Source organism: Bradysia coprophila, assembly GCF_014529535.1.
Source record: "Bradysia coprophila strain Holo2 chromosome X unlocalized genomic scaffold, BU_Bcop_v1 contig_537, whole genome shotgun sequence".
NCBI classification, from domain to species: Eukaryota; Metazoa; Arthropoda; class Insecta; order Diptera; family Sciaridae; genus Bradysia; species Bradysia coprophila.
In genome coordinates, this window is record NW_023503345.1 from 39,802 (window position 1) to 44,422 (window position 4,621).

Genomic DNA, 4,621 nt, shown 5'->3' on the forward strand with positions numbered 1-4,621 from the left:
TATTAGGGTTGCGAGAGTATTACGGCTACGGACGTATTATGGTTACGGACGAAATAGGATTACGGGTCGTACGGGGCTAAGTCGCAGCAAACGCTCCGACTGTTCTGATGCCTTGTTTGTATGGGGCGCTACAGCTGTGGCAGCTATTGTAGATTATCTGGAGACAGTTACCTGCAGCAAAGTTTTTCGAAACTTTTTTTGTCAGTGTAATCAGTAGAGAAATTTTCTATCATAGAAAAAAAAATGGAAAAATTCTGCTTCAAAAAAAAACATCGTCGGAAAATTTCAAAAATGTCGTAAGTTTGTAAAATCTGGTCTCGTAGAAACATTGAGAATATGGCCACATATTGAGAATAGGCGCCCAAATAATTTAGATTAAAAATTAAATCCACAAAAACACACACAGGTACCTACTTTCAGGTGAATTTATCACCGTAGTGCTAAACACACGTCGAATTTGTTTTGTGAAGTTGCATCACACCTCAAAATTTAACAGTAAACAACGTAGTTTTCACGTTAATAATCACACAAAAGCTCCATACCATCTCTATATTAACCGCAAACTTGAATACCGTGGTTTTTATGATAAGCTAAGCGTTTTCAGTGCCTTGTCTCTGTTAAATACTTTAAGAGGTTCATATCAACGATTTCAAATTTTATTACTTCTTCTCTTTGTTTAAATTTAATTCAATAATTACAAAATTTTCAATAAATTAATTTAATTTTAATAACAACTAAACGTAAGAACTAAAATTTAAAATAATTCGCTTGATACGTCACACAGCACCATTATTATAGTTGAATATGTTATTCTGAAATTGGTAGATAAAACAAAATGAAATATCAGTTTAAAGCAAAAATAAATCGATGGGAATAGGTTACAGAAAAATACGTAGAGCCCATGTGCAATGTCGGATGACGATTTGAAACCTACTCTATAACACCATCGGACGAAAGAAGTAAGTATATTATCACCAAATGAGGTCCACGTGAGATGCCTTCTTTATTGAATTTTGATTTTTTAAAAGGAATCATTCGAAACAAAAGGAAATGCGACGTCATTCGCAAACAACTAAAGCCGACTCATTTAATATTAATCGATTTTCGATTAAATGTAGTTTTCGCCGAAGTATTTGAGCCGTTTGCATTGAATTACAGTATAAAAGCTTACGCACGTGTACATTTCATATGTTTACGCGCGGCAAACCCAATAAAACCAAAAAAAGTCGTCTCTACTGAAAAGCTGTTTTCCCTTTACATTATCCACTCTTTGCCTTGTTATCATATACAAATAAATTGCCGGAGGCAATATCGACAGTCCCGTACGAAGTCAAATTTCATAAATTCCTATTTAAACAGCTATATACCGCTATATTTACCTATATTTTACTATAAATAAACATTTCACAGATGAATATGCTATTATATAGCTCTAAATGCCTGTATATAGCTCAATATAGCTGTATATAGATATATATATGTCCATATATGGAATGCCTGACGCACCACACTCACATAACCAATTACTTCTATGTCAACAGAAACTCTCTAAGTACAATTTTTTCCACTTTATATCACTTTTAATAAAATCCTATATGGCCGCCGGCAACCATTTTGTTAGGAAACCGGAAATAATACCGACGCTTTACATTCGGTAATACCTTTCAAACAAAAAAAAATCATGAAATTCGGTCAAAATTTACTTGAGATATTGACAAAATACTCCACGTTCACTGTACGGCCGAGTAGCCAGATAAGAGCTCACTCCAAGAGACCCAGCTCCGGTGAACATTATTTCATAATTTTTTTTCCCTGATTGGTACCTATCTAATAATGCGAAAACAGACGAAATATGTTCACATTTGGCTGACCTAAATTAAAAACTGCTTGCCGCCCTGTGCCTGGCTCACACCAAGGGGTCTAACTCACGAGTCGGTCATCCGATTTCTATAAACTTTTTTTTTGTCGATCGGTATTGTAAATATATTTCATTTGATGTGTCACTTACGAGTATAGCGTTTGAATGTCCGGAGATATCTTCCAAAAACCGTAAAGCACTTATTGGGCTCCAGCTCAGGAGGGGTCGATCCAAAATCACTCATCTTCGAACTTAGTCTGTCTTTTGACATTACCTAACCGGGAAATTTTTTTTTTCAAAATTGGATGCGTTTTACTTAAGTTATCGTGCAGACAGACAGACGGACGGACAGACGGACATTTTTTTTTCTCGCTGACTTGGCATCTCTGGACAACCACAATAGGTTTCCCCTTACTCAGGGAGTCCAATTCGACGTGTTACAAACGTATGCGTATACCTATAAGACCCCAGTACTTCGTACGGGTCTAAAAAGCGATTTTTATTTTCGACTCGTCTCATATGTTTTCTGTTATTTGATGTGAATTATTCTTTTGATGTTTATTCGAATTCAAATGTTCCTTGTTCCGTGAACAAATCTTCGTACTCTGGAGGGAATTTGATGTAAATAATGGTCGGCAATTGTCATCCACGAGTCAAGCTTTACATTGTTTATCCATGTTATTTTCACTCAAACTACACCTAAACCACCTAACCGGCTTGTCGTTAATATTGAGAAGTTGTGATAGGTTATTGCACATTTGAACATTTGCATAACATTCGTAAGGCTTTGTCGGGTAAACCGCGCACAAACAGCTCTATTGCACATTCGTAAGCTTTCATACTGCGATGATGTTTAAATTCTTTCTACAAAAACTGAGTATCTTTTAAAGCGAAAATAATAGATCGTTTTATCTTGCTCCCACTTTAATATCGCAAGTAAAATAAAATTGATCCCCACAAGTTAATTTTTTATCCTTCACTACCCGCACAAATTTGTTCTTGTAATTGGACCTGCGTCACAACAGCCATTCTAGATAACGTGTAATAAAGAATAGGAAATTACACTGACAATAAGAGAACTTTCATCGTAGAAAGCGATTTGATGTTCAAATGACTGAAACACAGCATTGAGACACATAAATTTCAATTAAGAGGGCATACTACTTACTACACCGGCCATCTGTTGGAAACTTCATGTAAGCAGCGTCTTTTGTATAAATTATTACATCAATTTTGAACGGAATTCACATCGAGACTGCAAAATATTAAAGTTTAAACCTTTCATCACCAAATTGCAGAAAAAAATGTTTAACATAATTTATGAAACGAATCATAATAACGTACGTTTTAAAACAGCTCTACACTGGGCACAAAACATGTAGAATCTCACATTATTTACACATTAGATGCTTTAAGACAATTATTTTCTTATTGAAATCGATATTAGCCCCGTACGACCCGTAATCCTATTTCGTCCGTAACCATAATACGTCCGTAGATGTAATACGCCCGGAACCCTAATACGTCTACAACCCTCTAATGCGTCTGTTACCAAAATGCAAGTCACGTTGGGCATGGTCAAATTTACTGAAAGTGTTCATTTTTAAAATTGCGCATAGCGCAATTACGAAAGCCCGTACGAAGTACCTCTCAAATAAAACCAACAATTTACGACATTATTTTAGAAACGCAAAATTTTTTGCCAACTTTCCCTTCAATTACCTCTCAAATAAAACAAAAATTAGCAAAATCGGATGATATTTACTCGATTTATGTGCAAAAAACACTTAGGGCCGAGTAGCGGCCTTAGTCCAAGGGCCCAAATTTGAAACTATTTTTGCCATCATTCCATTCGGCATTCAATTATCTCTCAAATGAAACAAAAACTAGCAAAATCGTATGAGATTTACTCGATTTATGTGCAAAAAACACTTAGGGCCGAGTAGCGGCCTTAGTCCAAGGGCCCAAATTTGAAACTTTTTTCGCCACGTTCTTTTCGGTATTCAATTATCTCTCAAATGAAACGAAAACTAGCAAAATCGGATGAGATTTACTCGATTTATGTGCAAAAAACACTTAGGGCCGAGTAGCGGCCTTAGTCCAAGGGACCAAATTTGAAACTTTTTCGCCACGTTCTTTTCCATATTCAATTACCTTCCATAAAAAACTAAATCTAGCAAAATCAGATGAGATTTACTCGATTTATGTGCAAAAAACACTTAGGGCAGAGTAACGACCTTTGAGCCCTCCCAACAAGCCCACGTTGCATCTTACCCAACAACAATGTTCAGCAACTTTGTTCTACTCGTCAATACCTTTCATTTGATATATCACAAGCAGCTATTGTGTGCGTATTTCGGTAGATATAGTCGAAAGACTGAAAAACACCTATAAGGCCCTACCTCTGGAAGGGCCGACCCTACCATGCCCATTTTCGAACTTGACCTTACTTTTGTCGATACCAATCGGGGAAAAAAAGAATTTTCAAAAAAGGTTGTGATTTACTCAAGCTAGAGGGGTCACAGACGGACGGACGGACGGACATTTTTAGCCCCGTACGAAGTACTGGGGGCTTATAAGATTAATATGCCGTTTGTAACACGTCGAATTGGAAGCAGACAGTAAGGGCAAAGCATTTGGTTATGTTCATAGATGACGAATCCGCAATATATGAAAGGTATTGACGAGTAGAACAAAGTTGCTGAACATTGTTTTTGGGTAAGATGCAACGTGGGCTTGTTGGGAGGGCTCAAAGGTGGTTCC

At 36.6% G+C, this 4,621-nt stretch overlaps 1 long non-coding RNA gene across 1 annotated transcript; it reads right to left on the reverse strand.

The window, feature by feature from the left end:
* Nucleotides 1-678: 678 nt before the first annotated feature.
* Nucleotides 679-3,336, reverse strand: LOC119070176. The gene is made up of 2 exons (XR_005086474.1): nt 3,027-3,336; nt 679-812 (listed from the first exon to the last, which is right to left on the reverse strand). It is a non-coding gene; the product is annotated as an uncharacterized LOC119070176 (long non-coding RNA).
* Between the last annotated feature and the right edge of the window lie 1,285 nt (nt 3,337-4,621).